The sequence below is a fragment of the Lissotriton helveticus genome, chromosome 1_1, assembly GCF_964261635.1.
Source record: "Lissotriton helveticus chromosome 1_1, aLisHel1.1, whole genome shotgun sequence".
Taxonomy (NCBI): domain Eukaryota; kingdom Metazoa; phylum Chordata; class Amphibia; order Caudata; family Salamandridae; genus Lissotriton; species Lissotriton helveticus.
In genome coordinates this window covers 1,043,156,460-1,043,179,316 of record NC_136057.1, presented here as the reverse complement: position 1 = coordinate 1,043,179,316, position 22,857 = coordinate 1,043,156,460, and the positions used below count along the sequence as shown (strand labels likewise).

At 44.5% G+C, this 22,857-nt stretch overlaps 1 protein-coding gene across 1 annotated transcript in view; it reads right to left on the bottom strand.

The window, feature by feature from the left end:
• Positions 1 to 5,499, bottom strand: part of LOC144771991 (protein tyrosine phosphatase domain-containing protein 1-like) — a 168,405-nt gene extending 162,906 nt beyond the window's left edge. The window contains exon 1 of the mRNA XM_078656217.1: positions 5,367 to 5,499. The gene's annotated coding sequence lies outside the window, so the exon portion shown is untranslated. The remainder of the gene's footprint in view (positions 1 to 5,366) is intronic.
• Between the last annotated feature and the right edge of the window lie 17,358 nt (positions 5,500 to 22,857).

Genomic DNA, 22,857 nt, shown 5'->3' with positions numbered 1-22,857 from the left:
ATCTTTCTTGTTTCTGTTAGCGGAGTGTCTACAAACGAGCAATTTCTGACATGGAGTTTAACCCAGTTTGTAAACTGTTAAAGCGCAGTATCAAATAAGCCTCTTTTTTAAGTAAGACATCATCCACATTCTGGACTCTTTTCATGTGCCCTATGGTATACAGGACTGTCCATTTGAAATCCATCTCAGAGTGACCCTGTTCGATGAAATGTTGTACCATTGGTGCAGACACAACTTTATTTTTGATACGCGATCTATGTTGTGTAATGCGGATGTTGATTTGCTGGTTCGTTTTGCCAATGTACAATTTATCACAGCTACAAGTGATTGCATAAACCACATTCTTGGTTTTGCAATTGCTGAAACCTTCATTTCGCCACCTGATATTTCTGTGGGTGAATTCACTGCCCTCAATTGTTGTCTCGCATGATACACAGTTACCACATCTGTGGTGACCTTTTATCTGTTTCATGCCCCATATAGAGAGCAGGTCATGTTTTGGTTTTTCTATCATGACGTCTGCCCGCACAATTTGTTGACCTATGCTCCGGTTTTTTTTAAAAGCAAAAATTGGTCGTGGAAATGGGCATTCCAGCTCTTCTAAAAGGTGCCAATTCCTGAGTATACTTTGTCGCACCTGGTGGGTATGGGGGCCAAACGTGGTGACACAGACTAGTTTGTCAAGATCCGATTTTACCTTACGTTCAAGTAGGCACTCACGTGGTGTATATCGTGCCCTTTTGCGTGAGTGTTTCAGCAATTTCTTGGGGTATCCCCTAGTGATCATTTCTTCGCAAAACCTTTTGGCATGGACATCAAAGTCTTCTACTTCTGAGCAATTTCTTCGAATGCGAAGAAGCTGCCCATACGGTAGATTAGTCCGCAAGTTTCTAGGATGTGCACTCTGATGGTGGAGAATGGTGTTTCTATCTGTCTCCTTCCTGAAGAGAGAGGATTTAAGGCAACCATTCACACAGCTCATTTCTACATCCAACAACGTCATTTTTGAGTCACTATGTTCCATTGAGAACTTGATGTCTTGGTGTTTATTGTTTAACCAGTGGTGGAATTCTAACAGCTCAGTGTGGCTCCCCTGCCACAGGAGCCACACGTCATCAATATATCTAAGCCACTGTTTTATGTGCTTCTTGTATGGGTTATTGTTCTCCACGAACTTGTTCTCATACTCTGCCATAAACAATATGGCCATCTACGGCGCATAAGGACAGCCCATGGCTGTCCCTTTGACTTGTACGAAGAACTCATCATTGAAGCGAAAGTAGTTTTTCTTCAATGTCAGTTCTGCCATTTCAAGGATAAATGATGTCGGGACCCTATGGGGTCTCACCCTCATATCCAGGTACAATTCAATAACCTCCAGTGCTTCACTTTGGGGAATTTGTGTATATAGTGAAGTCACGTCCATTGTGACCATGATCTCTGTTGAGGGGTTGAATTCCACACCCTCTGTTTTGATCAAAAAGTCGGTGGTATCTTGGAGGTATGACTTCACATTGATTACAAAAGGCTTCAAAAAGTAGTCCACATACTTTGATAGTGGTTCCAAGCACGAGTCACACCCTGAGACGATTGGTCGTCCAGGGGGCTCGGCAGGGTTTTTATGTATTTTGGGAAGGAAATATAATAGTGGGATCCGAGGGAATTTTTTAAGAAGAAATTCCCGTTCCTTCTGTCCCACATAGCCACAATCAAAGCCCATTTGGATCAGATCAGATATTTTAGATTGGATTTCTTTAGTTGGATCGACTGGCAGTTTCCTGTACCAGGTTTGGTTATTAACATGGGATTCCCCTTCCTTCAGATATTTCTCTCTGGGCCACAAGACAGTAGCTCCGCCCTTGTTGGCCGGTTTCACTATGATGGTTTTATCCTCACTGAGGCTTTTTAATGCTACGTGCTGTCCTTTACTTAAATTAGATTTCATGTATTTATTCCTCTTCTCAAGTTTGTTGATTGAGGATAGCACCACTTGTTCAAAGGCATGAATTTGCTTTGGAATATTCTGGTAGGGAACAAACGTTGATTTGTTCCTAAGCCCTGTTGTCTCATAGTCAGTTATAGGTGGCTGGTTGTGGAAAAAAAGCCTTTAGTCTAATTTTGCGGCAGAAGGTGATCATTTCCATTTTGATTTTTGTGAAATCCGTTTTCTGATTGGGAACAAATTTCAGTCCCAAATTCAGTACGGACTCTTCATCTGGTGTAAGAATTTTAGTCGATAAGTTAACTATAGTCGATGGAACCTCTATGATTTGTAGGAGTTTTTCCGGGTTCGCATCTCCCATGGTATTTTTTGTTTTGGTTTTCCCTGTTGGCCCTTCCCTAAAAAAGAGACCTGCTTCTTATTGGTATTGCCTCTTGTATCAGGGCCAGAGGAGTCTGATGAGGATGATGTCTCTGAGAAGGTTTTGAACCTGTTTCTGGAACGCCCTTGATAGTTATACAATGCTCCCCTAGAATCAGCTTGGGAATAGTAGTCGTCTTTTAAAAACGGATATGCTTTTTCGAGGGTAAAAGATTTTGAATCCCTCTCGTACTGGATAGTTTTGTTGTTTATGGCAGTGTCCTTAAAGGACAAGATCTCCTTTTCAATTTTTTCAAGTAATGCTTTGGCATCAGGCATCAGGGATCTATTTCTTCTAATTCTTTCAGGCACAAACGCTGGGCTGTCTCAATCTAATTATCTGTTAGGTCAGCAATTGTCTTTTTTAAGGATATTATACATGGTCCAGCTGGCCTGACGTCCCAGGACCTATCTCCCCGTGTTACGGAGATCAACTTCTGTGTATGGCATTTCAGGCCTCATGACCCATGAGGTTGAATGTGGCTAAGCCCCTGTGCAACATCCCTCCTGATGCTGGAAGGTGCATAAGGTTCCAAGGCTGGGAAATCTGCTACCAGCCTGGGAAAATGTCACTTCCCTGGACATTTCTTGTGCACCATGAAGGTGACTTGCGGTGACCCACTTCAATCGAAGGGAGATGACAGGTATTCGAATAGCAAGTTCTAAAGATTTGCATTGTTTTTTGACGGTACTAGTGCTACCAGAACTTGTGGGGAAACTATGTATGGATTTGCTGTAAAGCATCAACTGGACTGCTGGCCAGTCTGTCAGCTCAACTCCCAAAATGATCTATTTGAGGATTTTTATCAGAAGGTTTGAGTCCACAATGGAACCGCTGGATCATCATATCGGGCGTGGTGAAGCACTTGTCGACAATTATGTATAGTCTTACCCTGCTAAAGATATGATCACTCCAGAAGAGTTTCTCAATCAAAATGTAACACTTTTCAGGGAGAGCAACAATGAATTTGCATTCAACTGCAGTCATTGATGGGTCAACCACGGAAGAAAACCAAGCTCCCAGTCAACCAAATGGGAGACACCATGCCCTGTTTTTCACATTACCACGAGAAAACATACAACACCCATTTCAATAGTCTGCTACAATATGTTTTTCTTTTAATTCCTACATTAAATGTTCTTCATTTGTGTCATTTGTGACGAACTTGGTTGGAATATGTTAGGTTAATTGTTTCTCGACTGTATTGTTGTTGCGTAGTTGTTATACACATACAACATGCATTTTCCCGGTGAAAGGTCTTGCCACTTTATCCAAGCCACCAAGATTGAGCCGTGGATTCTTCACAGAAACCCCTTTACCTTTGTTGGTCAGATTTACTGTGCCTTGTGGTAGCTCATTTATTGCTCTGATCAACTGTGGTGCCCCCCAGTTTAACAATTCAATTCCCTGTAGTGCGATAATGTATTTAATCCACAAGTATAGAGAGTCCTGAGGAAGAGTATAAGAAATTACTTCAATTATCTTTATGTGATGTATTCCAAAGTATGGAGTAGACGCAAATTTAATCAAGCTGCCATTACATCATCCTATTGGCTCCCTGAGTAAATGGCTTACTCTTGGAACAAGTGTGCGTAATATCCAGAGACACTTCTATAGGAGTTCTGTTTATGGCCCACTTTTTAAGTTATGAAACAATATTTGATTTTAATGAGCTAGCCTGCATTATGATTTTGGAAAATGAATGCAATTCTGTAAAATATTAGTATGGGACAGGTCTTAGAGGCACAGAGATAAGTGCAATAGGCGTGCATGGTTTAATTATGTTTAGCAATAAACCAAACACTGCATTTGTGTATGCCACAGAAAGAGTGATTGTCCTAATGGGTGCCTCACTGCACATAAAACACTTTCATAAACAGTTGATATTGCAGAAAAAGTGGGATGCAGTAGAAAATTCCCCTCCCATTTATTATTTGAGGGGGAAACTGAAAATAAACAGTTGCAGACAGAACATGCCACTCTGAAGCCATGATGCACATCACCTGTCTATTTAGAGGAGGTGAAGCTCCTCAATGACCGCAATTAAATAATAGACAAAAACGGAGCACCCCCGAAGTTCCCACAGAGTTTGCGCCTTAGGTTATAGCATTTCAGAGAGAAACTTGGGAATTGCAGCATGTTTCAGACAGACATATTCTGTTGCTGTGTTTGATCTTCAGTGTCTGTGGAAACATTCCAAAGAGAAAACCAATCTTTAAATCTTAGACTATTCCACTGAATACCTATAACTGAACGCAAGCTCTGATCTTTGGTGTGAAACGGAAGAGAGAAGCATGAACTCTTCAGGCTCTGAACTGCAGAGTGTGCATAGTGAATCCTGGGATCAAATCCCGACTTCCCCCCTTGAGCAAATTGTGTGATTCAAAGGCCAGTGCTTACCTCATTATCGGCCAGAATTACTAACACTGGATGTGCAAAACGTTGTCACACATGCTTGCTTTCATACGTAATAATAACATTAGCTATATACATAGACAACACGACAAACTGACACATGTTGGGTAATAATTCTGCACATTGTGTAATTCCTGGAGGCTTCATATTTAAAACATTATTACTTTCAATAAATGTACCTTTGTCCTCAACTCAGTGATGTAATGTTATGTACCCAATTCGGACACTGCTAAATTTTGAGCAACATATATTTCATTGTCAAGTTGTATGCACATTTTCCACGCATTTCTTTCTGATCTACATCTTTTGATTGCGCGGCTCTTGCTTTGACTCTTGGAGCCGAGTCGGACCCTGTCTCAGCTCTCCCCGAGGCTGGCAAGTACCGCCAGAATTTAGTGTCTGCTTCACCCTTGATGGGATTAAACATCCCTGACGAGGAGGTGCGTGCTCCATTGAGGTTAGTGGAGTGCCTGGAGATGGAAGAGGATATACTGTGACAGAAGTAAGCATCCCACCCTGTGTAAGTGCATATGATGTGATGGGAGTAAGTGTCAAACCCTTTGTGTTCTGTCCAAGTTAGTGACATACCTTCAGGGCTGGTCTCTGGACAGCGAGGACGGGGACTTCCTCTCTCGGACACAGACCAGAGCATGGTCACATTAGTCCACTCCTTCCTCCCGCACTTCCTCCACCCACGCGTGTCTCCTTTCGGTGCTGTTTCTCCACACAGGATCCAGCGTGGCACTGCCCTGAACCTGCCAGCCCTGGAGCGCCTTCCGTTGGCTTTCTGGCGCTTCGTGCCAAGGCGTGGTTCGGAAGCCTTTGTGTGTGGGTCACACCTACGACCGGAGGGCCTCGGCAAGTTGCACCCTGAGCGTGTAACCAGAGCAGGGCCTGCTGCCTCGGCCTGCTTCACCCTCGTTGTCTGGTTCTTTGGCGCGAACGCCTTGTGTCTACAGCGCTGCACTCGCTGCCTCCGCCTCCCTAGCGCCGGGTCCCCAGTTTGAAAGCACCTCAGAGAGGGTACGGCAGCCTCTGCCTACAGCTGACGGCGGGAAGATGCTCCTCCGGCCTCTCTGCCCTGCTCGCAGCTCTGCCCGGTCACGTGGTCCGATACCACTAATCCAAGTTCATCCTCTTCTCAAGGAGCCACCTGGACAGCAGCAGAAAGGAGCTCAGGCGCGTGCCCTAATCTGGGCGATATACACCTCTGAAACCGTCGCTTTAACAAAGTGCCATCGCTGAATTCTTCACGTCACACAAAGACCCTAAAAACTTGTATCAGTTCATGAGAACGACGGACGAAAAGTCAAAGAGAGTTGATTGAAGTGGCCGGAAAGAGAGGCCGGCAATGTAAGAGACAGGGAAGTGAGAAAATGGAAGGACACATAGGAAACAGACTAGTGAACTATGAAGGGGAAAAAAGGGAGCACCAATGATTTGAGGAGGAAGAAGAGGAGACGGAAGAAAGGAAAAGGGAAGGGCACGTTTACAGCGAAAAAAGAAGCAGCAGCAGAGGAAGGAGAGACAAAGAATAGAGTAATCTAGATAGAGAGCGGATATAGGTCGCGAGTAATAGGCAGGGAGAACCCTGATAGAAGAATCAGAGAGAAAACAGATAAGCGACAGAGGGAGGAAAAGGAAAGGGGGCCGAGGAGACAGAGAAAACGAGATAAGAGATGCATAGAAAACAGTGTTAGGAAACAGGAGAGAGTTGACAAAAAGAAAGAGCCCGCCAGAATACAGATTAGAATGAGTGAAATACAATGGATATTGGATCAGACAGAGAACAGAGAGCCACAGACATTTAGACCAGTCAGAGAGAAATATTGGTATGATGAGTCCATAAGAACATGGAATTCAAGCTAAGAAAACACCAATTCTACAATTGGGCACTTTTGATGACTGCACTAAGAGTAGAGTAAACAGTGGGTTTGCCTTCTAGCTACAGAGATCTATTGCTACCAGCAGGCCATGGGTTCGAATCCCATCTATGTCATATCATTCTCCCAAGGACCACAAAATGTTTCCTACTAAGTTCAAAAATAAAAAAATACTATTACTTAAGTGCCAAGACAGAATTCAGTTCGAGCCATTCTCTATGTATGTGGTCATGGCTGTATTATTTTTTACCCACATTTTGTGAGTAATGTCAGCCTCGGAGAGAAGTCCACAGTTGTTTATTGGAGCTCCACAAGTTTGATTTTCTAATTTCTTCAATGACTTGTCCCGCGTTGCCGTATCCAGTGGCCTTCTATCTAAGTGTGAATCGCAGTAAAGGATCCCATGCTACACCAGCAGGACAACAGGCTTGCCTTGGAGAAAGCAAACTCTAAACGTGTCTCGCTGCCCTCCTTGAGGGAATACTCTCCCTCAACAACATTTCGAGCGGCTCCCTGGTCCGTGAAAGGAATTCTTATATTTGGGGGTGCATTGTTTTTACTGTACCCTAAGGATGACAGCAACTTCCTGTGTACCACGAGGGAAAGAGGCATTTCCTGTCCACAGACAGTCCATGCAGGCCCTCTGTAAGTAGAGCTGCATAAACACTGAAAGTCAGATGGAAAGCCCGTATAATAATGTACCTTCAACAAGGGGTCGGTGTGTCTATAAGGATGGAAGATGCATGATGAGGGCCTGTCCTGTAGGCCTGAAAACCTCCATCGTCTTTGCCAGCAGCATCTTGCCTCTTAAAATTCACTGGCTAATTTGGCTGGGTGGATATAGATAACTTTGTGCCCAGTCCGCCACCCCAGCAAGTGTGGATAGAAGTACGAGAAACCGCCCAGGAAGGAGCTTGTAGGAAGACTTGCCTCGTTTATCTCTAGCTTGGTGCTGGAGGCAACATTCTGCTCCAGCTAACCAAGTAAATATAGATCATGCTTTATGAAAAGCACACAAATTGACTCTCATACTTTACTGACACAGCACCCACACTGTGGTCCATCATTGATATATCTGCTGGGCCTGGCCCTCAGATCAGCTTCCTCATACACTGAGCAAATATTGACCTTTCAGAACCAGCACTTAGAGGCATCTTCAGACTTAAACCCATGTGCTGCTCCTTCCCTGATGTTGGTACTGTAAGTTGCAAGTCGTGCCGAGACTGGGACTAGGCCTAAAAGACCTATTGATAGTCCTGCTTGTATCACAACTTTGGCACCCCCAAAAGCTTAATGAGAACCACTGAATCCCCTAACGATTGCCATTCCAGTACCATGAATGGCCCAAGAACCAACATAAGAGACCTGCAGACTTCGCAGACCAACAATTCACAAATGTGTAGGGGAGTCAGTTCCCCATGTGAGACCCACACCCTGCACCTAGTACAGCATCTAGAGCAGGAAGATAAGCCCTGCCATGAAAGGAAAGACATCTCCCAAATGAGAAGATGAGGTATGCACTTCCTGTTGAGGAGGGGAGCGGAGACTGGGTCAGTCAACAACCCTACCCTAAGGTGGAGATGCGGTGTCTCCCAATTTGGGAAGTGGGCCCCTTCACACACCGATTGAGTGTTCTGCTTCATCATAGGGCTTGCTCCTCTTCAGGCATGCGCTTCAATGCCTGACGGGCACCCTATGAGGGGCTCTTTGCCAGAGATCTTTTTCCGAAGTCATTAGGTGATGTGCGGGTGTGGGGCCTCGTAGTGTAGATGTGGACAATGTGTGTGGTGAGATGGTGTGTGGAGGGATAAAATGAAGTGCAGTGGTGCTCCAAAACTAATTTAATCAGTGAGCCCACTAAAGGCAAAGGACGACCGCTCTGTCCCCAGGTCCAGTCCTCGACAATGAGACATTGGAGGGACGAGGCCCAGCTATGATTTTGACTCACCATGGTCAGGGCTGCAAATGTCTTGTGGTTAGGCAGACCTCATTAGATTCTCAAGGAATAGGGGGAGCCCTTCCTGAACCTCAGCTATTGAAACTGCTAAACTATTACCCACCGTTCCTATCTTACCAAATTTCCATGATTCAGGGTATCTTGAGGTAACACTGGAGGGAACAGGCCTACCACTGGGCTCCTTGATTTGGAACATTTCAACTAGGACTAAAGGTGCAAAAGATATAGCTAGAGCAATCCCGGTATACCAAGGTATTCCCTGAACCCAGCCGTGAAGCTCTAAGGGGGACTCTAATTCTTTTGACTATTCCAACAGACACTGAACTAAATTACATTTGATTTCGTTTTTTTACATCAAAATGTAGCTTATATCACAAAATATACAGAATAGAAAGCTAAAACCAAGGGTGACATACAAAAAAATCTCACCCGATTATAGCATTAAACGGTCTCACTATGACAGTAAACTTCATTAAACTGTGAGCACAACAACAAATTTCCATGTCAATACTTTCAATTCTAGGAACTGCTCTGGATCTATCCATGGTGCTAAACTCTCATACGATGTATGGAAAAAAGTGATGGATGGAATGCTTGAATTAATCTCAGCTACTGATAATTACCCAGGACCTCATCCCAGTTCATCAGTAATTTGAACCCAATGCCATCTCAGTTTGGAACCCGCCATATGCTAATCAATCTCGACCCTGCTCCAATCGCAACATTCCAGCCCAAACTGCCGAACCAGACCCCACTTGAAGTGGAACAAGAGCAACCCAATATCGATTTCTCCCTTTTTAGGGCTCATCAGTCAGGTATTGGTTCCAGTGGCTCAGTATTCATGAAACCCAAGTCTGGGCATTTCCGTCCTACATATGGCGTTGCAATGAAGTATGTATATATGTGTGTATATATATATATATATAAAACTCAGGCCGCATCACCAGTTATTTTGCACACAATGCAACCTTAGTTTGAACACAGCCATATGCAAATCAGTCTTGAACCTGCTCTAATTGGAATATTCCAGCCTGAGCTGCAAGACCAAGTCCACCATGAACCAGAATATAAGAAACCCAAGACTGGTTTTGCCCTTATTAGCATTCATCAGTCAAGTATAGATTGGTTCCAGTGGCACAGTGTGCAAGAGTGCCACATCTGGGCATATTCGCACCACATAGGTCGTCAGACGGAAGTATACAAAACACTCTCATATGATAATATTGTTTGATTATAGTCTATGGAAGCCATTTGGAAGAAACGAGACACAGAGTGAACCAAGAACCATCTAGAAGCCCATAGAAAAAGGTCACTTAACTGAAAAGGGGAAAGAGAGAATGAGAGCAGGAGAGAGAGAGAGTGTCACGTTTCTTGTAGCACATTTGACTCTACCTGCACCCCATTTCCCCAGCCTATAAATTGAGCATTGAGTGCTTAAAAAAACTTCCTAGGAGAGTCAAGGAAGCCTTAGAGACCCAACTTTTCCTCCCAGAATACTAACCCAATATACTGGTCAGTAGGAAACATAAGCAATATCATCTTTGATACTTCTATGTGGTATCTTTACCTTCAAGAATTTAAAGAAATGCCTGACACCATGCATTGGCTTTATAAATCTACAGTGCACCTTAATATTCCATAACTAGTTAAATTAATATTCTTATGATAGCCCCAAAATATTTGAAAAAGAATGTTTGAAAATGGGCCTGGGAAATATTGTGGGGTCTCCCCCGTGATACCCTTTTTCCACCGCCACTCTTCCCCACCCAGTGTCCCTGGCCACTCTGCTCCCTGGCTGAGCTTACTAATTTACCTCAGTCCACACCTATGTTTTGGCCTCTCTTGTCCCTTTTTCGACTGCAAATGGTAAAGGAGGCACCTTGCCTGGGTGGGTTGTAAATTATTGAGAGGGCATACCTCCTCAAAACGTGTGGAGCAAGGAGACCAGGTATAATTGTCTTTTGCACTTAGCTATACCAATAGTCTCCTTATGGAAGACTAGATTATGCAGTTTGGTGAGCCCCTTAAGGAAGAGCACCTCAACCCTAAACAAAAATGGTTTGTAATATCAAGAGACAGATTTGAGAAAAAGTGTCATGGTATAACTGGTAATCACAGCTGGGGACTTTGGCCTCATACATGGCTTTTTCTATGTGAGGAACACTGTGTTATGTTGACCTAGATTTCCTGTGCTGAGGACAATTAACACAGAAATTTCAAATGCAATAAAAAAGGCAAATGCAATTTATGCCTGTTCTGACTCCAACACATTGGCGGAAGCGGGCGTGATCTTGCGGGCACACCGTGTCCATCATTTTTTAATTTAAGAAAAACAGTCCCCCTTACTTTCTGTGAAAATACAATTTTGAGAAAAGACAACCATCCTGGAACGGGACAGTTCATTCCGACAGTTGAAATGCTTCAGATGAAATGTAAGGAAGGGAGTCTCCTGTGCTGTGAAACCGAGGGAGGGGCAGGCAGCTAAACAAGCCTTCTTGCCAGAGTGCCTCCTTACCTGAATGAAATCTAAATGTGCACACCTGCAATCTGCGAATATAAAGGGTGCAACAAAGCTGGTATTAGCTTTAATGGATGGAATCACTTGAAGCTTTCTGATGACACAGATGTATTCTTTTTGAGTTGTATTGCAAGGGAGTTAGCATCTGAGCTGTGAAATGTGGGCTTTTAATGGACAGTGATTAAAAATGTGCACTACGAACAGTCTGGGTATTTCTAAAATCTATATTTTAGAAGCACTTTTTTTTATCTTAAACCTTTTTGCACGTTTTGTAGTAGCCTAGCTTATACTGTGTGTAATGTGAGTTTAAAATGATAACTTACATATTCACAGTGCTTTCTGTCACAGACTGGGGCCTTCTAGCACTAAACATACACAAGTCACTATTCTCAGTTGCACCAACCAGGAATTAATTATGTCGCTCTCTGTTTACAGACACAGATCTCTGCAGTGCATTAACTAATAGATGCTCCATAATAGACGATAGTGCATTTCCCATTGATTAACTTAACGTGTATTTATTTTTCATTTAGGCTACGCGTTATTTTATAGTAGTTACCTGGAGGTGAAATACCAAAAAAGTTACAGAATGTTTTGTTTTTCTAGCCACGTCTTTAACCCTATCCCACTCTCACTCACCCTGCCTCGATTGCATGCAGCATCACAGTTCCCATACTAACAGCACTAATATATGTTAGGAAATGAGCACACATTTGTCGTAGTTACAGATTTAGACCACATACCTCCCAGAATATAAACCCAAGCAATAATCGCACTGTTAAATGTAAAAAGAAAAATGTGTATCAATGGGAGAAACGAAAATGAGTGCACAATCGCCCTCATCTGTTTTTACAAGAAATGTAAAAATCCGGTGTTAAAATAAACCAGATGACTGGCACGTTGCATTTTGAGTGTTTCTGCAACCAATATCACCTCTTGGGACAAAGTGGCTCTGAAAGTCTTGTACTGTTCTAACATCACTAAAGGGATTACTTTCTCAACCAGCTTACCCAAGGCTAAAGACATTTTATCATTGTTTGAACATTTTACACCATGACCCACGTTCATGTCCCATTGGCGGAACGTTTGCCTTCACTATGAAAATATAAGTATCATAGTTTGACCAGAGTCACAAGGAATCGTTTGCGCAGCACCGCTTCATCGCAATAAAGTGCTCCGAGTTCCTGTTACAGAAGAAGTAGCAATAACATACAAAACAAAATATAAAATGCTGAAATTCTCGGGCTCAAACCTTAAATCAAACAAGCATTTGCAATGCAATAGGTCTCGAATTGGGAAAGTTTGAGCTATTGGTATTGTAAATGACAGTATTTTTATTTATGTGTTGGTTTTGAAAATAGCAAAATTAATTGCTTTGTCATTTACAATGCCAATAGTTATAACTTTCGCAAATGTGACTCCTATAGCATTTGTAATGCAATATGTGTTGTATTTACGTGACTTAGATGTATTGATATTACAAATAACAATGGCTTTTATTTATTTTTAATAATGAATACTTAAATAAAAGTTATTGTAATTTATAATGGCAATAGCTTAAACTTTTGTAAATAACTTTTGTGAAGATTATGTTCAGTGTATTTTATTGTGACGAAAATTCAAGAACAGAAGTGAAATATTAACATCTTTTTGTGACATTTGTAATAAAGCTTGAAACATTGAGAGAACATATTTGAACCAGTTGTTGTTGAATGGTTGCACAGATTGATGCTGTGGTGGCACTGAGTGATGTTGTGGTGGCGACGAGTGATGCTGTGGCGTTCAGTGATGTTGTGGTAGCACATAGTGATGTTGTGGTGCCCCTGAGTGATGCTGTGGTGGTGCTGAGTGATGCTATGGTGATGCGATAGATAGAGTGAAGGCGATAGATAGATAGAGAGATAGATAGAGTGAGTGCAATAGATAGATAGATAGATAGATAGATAGATAGATAGATAGATAGATAGATAGATAGATAGATAGATGGTTGTGTGTGGTTGTGTGTGTGGTTGCGTGTGGTTGTGTGTGTGGTTGTGTGTGTGGTTGTGGTTGTGTGTGTGATTGTGGTTGTGTGTGTCGGGTTGTGAGTGTGGTTGTGTGTGTTGTGTTTGGGGTTGTGTGTGTGGTTGTGTGTGTTGTGTATGGGGTTGTGAGTGTGGTTGTGTGGTTGAGTGGTTGTGTGTGTGCTTGTGGTTGTGTGTGTGTGGTTATGTGTGTGTGGTTGTGTGTGTGTGTGGTTGTGTGTGTGTGTAGTTGTGTGTGTGTAGTTGTGTGTGGGGGGTTGTGTGTGTGTGTGGGGGGGTGTGTGTGGGATTGTATGTGTGTGGGGTTGTGTGTGTGGGGGGTTGTATGTGTGTGTGGGGTTGTATGTGTGTGGGGTTGTATATGTGTGGGGTTGTGTGTGGGGGGTTGTGTGTGTGGGTTGTGTGTGTGTGGGGTTGTGTGTGTGGGGGGTTGTGTGTGCAGGGTTGTGTGTGTGTGGGGTTGTGTGTAGGGGGTTGCGTGTGGGGGGTTGTGTGTGGGGGGTTGTGTGTGTGGGGGTTGTGTGTGTGTGTGGGGTTGTGTGTGTGTGGGGTTGTATGTGCAGGGTTGTGTGTGTGGGGGTTGTGTGTGTGGGGTTGTGTGTCCATCCGAGCGAATCTGGACATAGAAATGATTTTCAGTAAAGCGAGAGCGTTTAGTTCATAGACCCACTCGCTAACAGAGAGAGCCAAGTGAAGACCTCAGAGAAAAGATGTTCACATTCAGGTCAAAGAGCACAAATTGCAATGTATTTATATGGCTTGGTTTTGGTATTTTTGCAGTTTGTGTGCGATCTAATGAAATATTGTTCCTTATCTCTGTTACCGATACTAGATTACAATCAGTGCTTTATTCGAGGGTTTGCATATAGCTATAATGAATGATTAATGCTGAAACCGATTGAGATGGTCTTTGGTAAAGTCTCTCTAATTCGTAAATTTATGATCAATCGGGAAGAAAATTACACTTCGGAGTCACAGTTTAAAGGCTGTCCAATATGCTGCCTGTCCATCTGAGAGAAAACATAAGCTTGCATCTTTCCGTAAACTTCTATACACTTGTTCAGATCAGATATGTTTGGAAAAACTGTTATGGCAGTATTATATTCCACTAAGTCCCCCCTAGCTCTTTTTCATGGCACAGAGAAACCCTGCGTGCATTTCGTTATATACGTAACAGTTTCGCTGGCTTTAAATCACAGGGTCACAGCAACCTGGAATGATGCCCGGAATCTAAGAGCAACTGGTAGGGTGGTTGTGCAGGGAGAGCAAATTAAATAAACAATTTTAGCCTTCTTTTACTTGAGAAAGCTAAACGTTTACCCTGCTGCAACCAAACAACTAATGGTGATGCATTTTACTATTAACTCCAAAGTAAAATCAATCTAACTTTTGCCCAGCAAGTGGCGCTTGTGCCCTATCAATTGCACGCAAACTCTAAAAGCTGCTAAAACACTGTAATCTTCGCTGTTTAAACAGGACAGAGCACCGTATTATCTGAAGCCAATAAAAGCATAGGGGTTTGGCTACAAAAAGAAACTCTTAAGAGCTGCAGTCACCTAAATTAATGGAAAAATGCTATCAGCTTTTATCTGAGTGAAGAGAACCCTAGTGGGGCCTGCGGCACTGCAAAGCGTGATTGATATGTTACCGAGCCTGTAAACAACAAGTAACAAGCAGGAAGTGGGATAAGGGATAAGGGAGGGGATGGCAAATGGTGAGCATTTCACGGCTGCTTTGATGTTCTCAGTGGCCACGCGGCTCACTGAGAACACCAAAGCTGCCGTGAAAATGCTCCCAAAGGCTGTAGGCGGACAAATGGTGCGTGCGCCCAGCGCACATGCACTGTGCCCAATCTGCCTGCAGACTTTGGGAGCATTTTTGAAAGCCCCCTTACCATACTCTCGCAGAACAACGCATGCGCGTTGGTTCAGCGAGACCTAAAAAATGGGAGCAGGCGTCGTCCCCTTCCACCCATGCCAAGTTCAGACAGCAGGGTGAGCCTTGGCACAGAGAATGGGCCACATATTTTCAAGGGAGCGGTTGAGCTTTGTCCTATAAGGAAGCCTAGAAGTACTTTCACAGATTAGGACCCAAATTTACTAAAATGTAAGCAAGGAAGCCGGCTTTGAAAATCAGAAGAGCTGCATTGCACGAAAGGTAAACAATTGTGCAGCATCATATTTAGCAAGCATTGTGAGTTGATGGCATCAGTGCTTGTGTCGACAACAAAAGTACCTTTAGTATGATGCTAAAGTCTTCCATGACTGCACTACGGTATGTTAGGAGTGCCTTGCTTGAGATCTGTATTCGAGGTGGACACTCCAGTGCAAATTTAACATAAGCACGAATGTGCAAGAGTAAGTTGTGTAAAATGAGTCATTTTGTCACAATTACACATGGGAATATCACAATTATGGGATGTGTACCTTGTCTGCTTGTAGTTTCATTTGACAGAAGGGTTTCAAGTTAAGTCAGGTCAAGCTATTTTAGAAGGTTTTTGCTTTGATTGAACCCAAAGGCCGCAGCAGCTGCGTCGCTACTTCCATGCCATCACGCCCCTTTTGCATAGACTAGAAGGGAGCTGGTTCTTCACTCAAAGCCACTTGGCTCATGTGATGTACAATGCTCTGATTACTTACTAGTAATCTTCATTACTCTTCGTCCAACTCGTCCTCGTCACAGTCATTATAACTTGAGCTGGTTCCACCTTCCAGACACAAAAAACACCGGAGAACCCACCCTCCCGGGTGTTATATAAGGGTAGCTTACCCAGTATCCTCTTGTTATCTAAGCATTGTCAAAGGCAAGGAGGGAGGATGGGTGGTATTTGTTATGTTATGTTAACAGAACTTGTTAAGCACAACGTATACCCGAAGGTGTCTTGGCGCTGGTTCAGCGAGCACAGGTGAGGAAGAGGTAAGAAAAAGAGAGCCTACTGATTAAAAAGCCATGTTTTCGGGTGCTTTCTGAATTGAAGTAGTAAGGTGGCTGACATTATATGGAACAGGAGCAGATTCCAAGATTTGGATGCTTCGGCCAAGAAGCTGCTTCGCTAGACAAGTACGACAAAAGTAATGAAGATTAATGGTAAGTAATAAGAGTATTACCTGTATGTCCCTTGTCCTCATCCCACTCAATACAACTTGAGGTATACCAAATCATATGAAAATAAATAACACTTTGTCACAAGTATGCACACCCGGTGATCGTTAATGCACACTAACATGATAACAGAAATAAACAATCATACAAAATCAAGATCTACTCAAGAACTGATTTTAGAACCCCTACACTAAAATGTGCATCATAGTCAATCATATGATTCAGTTTGTAGTGCTTGACAAAAGTAGAATCTGAGGGCCAGGTGGCAGACCTACAAATTCCCGGAATAGAAACCCCAACTGGAACTCTGCCCAAGAAGGGGTCATGCCTAGTTGATCTACCCTGATTGAGCCATACTCAAAGGATCCTTGATCAACATGCAAACCAGTAGATTTTAACCATCTGCTCAGTCATTTTGGTTGCCCTCTTTCCTCCTCCTGTTTGCATGAATGCTGCGAACAGATATTCAAATTTCCTGAAACTTTGTGACTGGTTAAGATAAATGCAAAAAACCTTTAACATCCAACAAGTGTAGAGAAAACTCTTCTTGTGAGGCAGGGGAAGAATAAAAATGAGGAAAGTATCACCTCTTGTGACTTCTCAAAGGAAGGAAGGAATGAAGGAAGGAAAGGAAGAATTGATCTTAGGTAAGAAAAGAAGGGTCCTCTGGTCTCAAGATTACTCAGTCCGCTAAAAACCTTAAAACTGGTGGAAGACAGAGTAAAACCGTCAACTTATCACTTCTACAAGCTGAAGTTATGACTACTAAAAAGACAACCTTGGAGGAAACAAATGTCAAGTCCATCGCTTCTAAAGGCTCAAAAGAAGGAGCCTGAAGAGATGTAAGAAACATAGTAAAATCCCTATTAGGAGAAGACGACTTCATGACAGGTCTCAAAATCGGGAAGTTTCTAAAGACCATATTGATTAAAGTGTCAATTTCCTTCTGAGGTTTGGAGAATTCCCTGAAAGCCTTAATAGCAAACCACTTTTGATTTGAGTGTAGAAATAAATAGATTGAAGTGAGCTGTAGCCGCAGCGGGGGCCGCTCCTTCTCCTACATCGTTGCCAAGACCTGAAAGACTTGCCTCTTCACTTCTGAACTGCACCCTCCCTGGTGGACTTCAGAAAGACACTCAAGACTTGGCTTTTTGACGGAGACATGGCACTGTCGGTGCAGAGATACCCCTAGGGGTGACAGTGGTGTGCTATACAAATACTGACTGATTGAGAACTAATTCACAGAAAGCCATTCGTCAAATGTCTTCCTATGCCTAGAATAGGCCTTCAAGGTAAAGGGTGTTCTCAAATTCTAAACCATCTTAACCAAATTAGGAGGAAGACCCCAAATCAATAAGTTCGGCCTCTCAACTTCCAAACTGCTAGTTCCAGATTTAGACAAGGGTAACATGTCCTTATGAGAGATGGGTCTGAAGCAAAAATCCATGGAGGGCAAATTTCCATACTGGTCAGGGTTGGAAACCACAGCCATCATGACCAATTATGTACTATTAGTATCACATCTGCGCTCTGGTTAATCTTTGATAACGTACTATTGTTTAGAGGAAAAGGTGGAAATACATAGAGAAGTCTTTAGGGCCAGTTTACCAGCACTGATCTGTTCTCCATGTTTCCTTCTCGGGGAACCTTGAACAAAAATTTGGGACCACTGCACTGTCTTCGAAGCTAGAAAATGAGTCCAGAGCTTCTGCATATATGTTTTAAGAGTCTCTGGGATAATGTGAGGTTCACTGAGGAAGGAAAGGTCCTGCTGAGATGCTCTTCCTGAACATGGTCTTATTCTCTGATATGAATTGCTGAAAGACTTAAAAGATTGACCTCCACCCAAAATCCTTTTGATGTTGCTATCTCATTCAAGGATTTGGACCTAGTGCTTCCCTGATAATTAATATAAGCAATGGGAATTATGTTGCCTGATCTCACTAAAATGTCCTTTTGATAAAAATCAGACCATTAAATCAGAGAAGAGCTCTGTGGATCGGCATATGTTCCCTCCAGTTTGATCTCTGTTCCAAAATGGACCACTTCTTTTGACACGACTTGTCCACAATTGTTGCCCCCTATGCATGGGCATGCCTTTCAGAAGATTGTTTGACCTCATCCACCACATCAGATCTAGCTTGACCTGATAGTATACAGGAATGGGGAGATCCAAGGAGTGAATATCTGGAGAATAGGAACTGTACAGGTGCCAGAGGAAGGGGGGCAAATATAGACATGCCCATGAAACAGTGAAAACACAAGCTGCCCTATGAGCTGGGGAAAAGAAGTCTGATCCAACTCTGAAGACATGTGATCCTTTATAAAGGAAGAAAGATCTTCCTCATCTCCGTCCTGAAAATAACTCCAATTAATTGTCCTCCTGTCATGGCACAAGACTATATTTTGGAATATTGAGTGCAAGAACTAACTTGTCCATCATGGCCATTATGTTTTTCAAAATCTTGAATGGTGCCATTATGGAAGGAGAATGAAAAATTTCCTAGCTAGCGTAACAGAAAGTTTTAATTCTATTAAGGACTCGGAGGCGAGGATTATACTCATCTTTCTTCACTTTATTACATAGCAGCCACTTTAAAGTCAAACAACTACTATTCCCATGAACCAAAGGGAATAAACATCAAAACAATAGAGTATCCATAGGTAGAGTGTCCCATCTAATGCACCAATCAGAGGTCCCAAGGGTGCTGATAGTCCTCTGTCCCTGACGATGAGTCAGCCAACACAGTCGCATCAAGAGTCTTGTTTAGTCGAATCCCCTGGAAAACCAAAAAGAAGGCGTAAGGGACAGAAGTGGCTAAGGTTTAGCCCTGAGGAGAGAATATCTCAAACATGTACATGATGACAGTACCATAAGCCAAGTTACACACTGTACTTACTCCAATACGTGGGAGGGAAACAGTCAACCAAGTTGTACCCTGGGTGGGATAATCCTCGCCTCCGAGTCCTTAATAGAATTGAAACTTTCCGTTACGTTAGCTAGGAAATTTTTCATTCTATGTCAGGACCAGAGGCGAGGATTATGCTTGTTTAAAGCTTGCTCCCTACCAACTGAGCCATGTGAATAACCGGTTTGAAGTAAAACCATTTAAAGGTGGAGTCTGAAGACCAGTCTGCTGCATTCAGAATGTCTTCCAGACGAGCTCCCAGGGTAAAAGCTTTGGAGGCCATAGCCCCTCTAGTAGAATGAGCGCCAAAGATACTTAAATCGATGCCCGCTTCCTGCATGATCCAATGGACCCAACGGGCAATCGTGGGGAAAGACACCGCCTTATGAGGTTTTTTGAGTGCAATGAGCAACTGGCATTCCCCAGGAGGCCTCAATTCCTCCGTCATTTCCTCGTAAGCTTTGAGACAAACGACTACACATAGTTTCAAGGAGTCCGGAAATGCCGGATATGAGACAGAAGTCGTCCCACACTAGGTACGTCTGCGTATGATAAATGTTACACCAGTGGGAGAAAAGATTCTTCCAGACACATCCAGAGCTCTGACATCGGAGACCTGTCTGCAAGAAATCAACACAGCAGCATGGCTAGCTTTGCTGAAAGCTCTTCCATGGACAGGAACCTATTCGGTTGCCAAGATTGGAAGAGGTTCAAAACTCTGTTGACATCCCACAACTTTGAATAACGAGGTTCTGGGGGAAGCAAGAGGTGTATACCCCGAAGAAGGCAACAAACCAAAGGGTGTTCTCCAACCAGAGAACCATCCACCAAGGCGTGACCAGCGGAAATGGCAGATCTGAAGGTATTGATGATCCTATAGGCGAGAGCATCCTCTGCTAGCGAGGCCAAAAAATTCAAGGTGGCGGTCACATCAGTTGCCACGGGATTGAAACTCTGTCGCAGACACCAACAACACCACCGCCTCCAAGTGGATCGATAACGTTTGAGTGTGCTGTCTGCCCAGGCTTTCGACAAGAAAGTCTCAGCCGCTCCTGAAAGGTCCGGAACCGCCAATTGTCCCCTTTAATCCACCACGCCATGAGAGTCAGGGAGCCTTGCTCGATCAACGGATGAGGACAGCCGTCCGGATTGAGAAGAAGAGTCGGAAAGTGGGGGAGTGGGATTGGAGAATCCCAGGAAAGTTCCAGTAGAACTGGAAACCAAACTTGAGACCTCCAGATCGACAAAATGAGCACTATGGTCGCTCCCTGGTGACGAACCTGGGCCGAGACCCGGGTTATCATTGCAAACGGGGAAAAGGCATAGCTCGCTTTGGTCTGCCAGTCCTGGAGAAACGCGTCCATTTGCTCTGCCAGAGGATCCGGCCTCCAGCTGAAGAACCGGGGAAGCTGGTGATCCAGGCGAGAGGCGAAGAGGTCCACCGAAAAAGGACCCCAGAGACTCTGGAGATCCGCAAACACTCCTGGTGTAGTTTCCAGTGGCTCAGGTCATGGAAGTGGCGAGAGTGGAAATCCGCCACTTGATTGTCCTGGCCAGGCAGATATTCCACCGTGACCGAGATCTGATGATCCAAGCAGGACTGCCAGAAATTCACAGCCAGGTCCGAAAGGGCTCTCAAGCGGGTGCCCCCAAATGATTGATATACCAGACTGCTGAGACATTGTCCATCTTGAGAAGGAAGCAGGAACGAACCGAGTCGTTCATCAAGCAATTGATCGTGAACGAACCCACCAAAAGTTCCAGACAGTTGATGTGTAACCGTTGCTCCGAAGGAGACCACACACCTCCTGTGGTGAAGTCACCGCAGGTTGCGCCCCATCTGGATCTGCTCACGTCGGACTCGATAACGATATGCTGCGCGAATCCGAAAATGGCCCGACCATTCCAGGCCTCCATGTTGGAGAGCCACCACTGAAGCTCTTCCCTGGTTTCTGCTGTCAGGCACACCCTGAGGGAATAAGGGTGGCCTCTGTGGAGGTGAGCCGCTTTGAGCCACTGGAGCGCTCTGTAATGGAGCGGGCCGGGAAAGATCGCCTGAATGGAGGCCAACAGGAGGTCCACAATCCGAGCTAACTGTCTGAGGGAAATCTGAGTCAAGGATAGAGCCCTCCGAATCTCGTGGCGAATCTTCGTCATCGATGAGATGGAAGGCTGAGAGTGGACTCCACTGAGTCTATTAAGAATCCTAGGAAAACAACTCTCTGGGAGGGAGTCAGGGTGGACTTGGACTCGTTTATCACAAACCCTAGGTTCTGAAGCAGACCCACTGCAGTTTGCAGGTGACGAGAAAGGGTTCTGGGATTCTGCACCATCAACAGAATATCGTCTAGATACACAATGAGTCTCATGTTGGACGCCCGAAGCCGTTCTATCGCCGACCTCAAACCCTTGGTGAAACACCAGGAGCAGAGAACAGTCCGAATGGAAGGTTGGTGAACTCGTAATTTTTGTCGTGCGAAGGAAACTGAAAAAAACGGCGGTTAGGGGGAAAATGGGCATTGCTAAATAAGCGTCCTGGAGGTCGAGACGCGCCATCCAGTCGCCAGGCCTGAGAATGTCTTGAAGGAGGCGGATTCCCTCCATTTTGAAGTGACGGTAGACCAGCCACTCACTGAATTCTCGCAAATTGATGACCGGGCACCGACCCCCATCCACTTTGTCTACAAGAAAGAGGTTGTCGAGGAAACCTCTGGGGTGAAGCATGGTTTCTACTATCGCTCCCTTGCAGAGAAGGGCCTGGACTTCCTGGTCGACCAGAACGGCGTCTGCCTCAGGAAGCAAAGAGGTTGGGGAGGGGTGACTTGCAAAGGAGTTCCTAGAAATTCTATATGAAAGCCCTTTACTGTCTGCAGGACCTAAGCATCCCCCGTGACAGAAGTCCACATTGGTAAAAAATGCGCCAGACAGCCCCCCACTCTTAGAAGGGAAGAAGGGAGAACACTCACCGGAAGAATTGGGGCCGCCGCCTCCTCCTCTGCCACCTCTGCCTTTGCCTCACCGTCCATGGGTGGGGTAGAACTTTCCGAAGCGGGCTTGATCCTGATATTGTCCTTGATTGGAGCCTTGGCCTCTGTTCTGATTTGGACAGCCGGATGAGCGGCCTCTACCTCGTCCGGCCCCTCGGAAAACCCAGGGGCGAAACACCTTTCGAATGGAAGATTGTGTCCTATCCAGGGAGGTAAAGGTGTTAACGAACCTCCCTAGCTCCTTGATAAAGGGTTCACCGAAGAGGCTCCCCTGAGCAACTGGGCCTGCTTCAGTGTGCGCCAGGTCCCCAAGCTTGATGAGGAGGGACCTGCGGCGTTCAGTGGGAATCCCGCAGTTGGCATTCCCGAGGAACACCACTATGCGCTGGGCCCATGAGAAGTGATCGGGGGATATGAGGGAGCCTGAGACCTTCGCTTCTTCAGCCATATCCATGATTTTGGTAGCAGGCCCAAAGACATCTAACAATTTATGTTGACAGGCGCGCCAGGACCTGTCTGTGCCCTTTTTGGGGTCTTTAACAAATTTTTGTAGGAAGGGAGCCATTCGGGAGTCAATCTCAGGAGTGGCGGCAACCTTCCCCTCCAAGGAAGGGCGGGGACACTCTGCCCTAAGGCAATTACGGGTTGTGGGTTCGAGCGGGCAGCGGATCCTGCTGGCCACATAGTTGCCGACTTCTT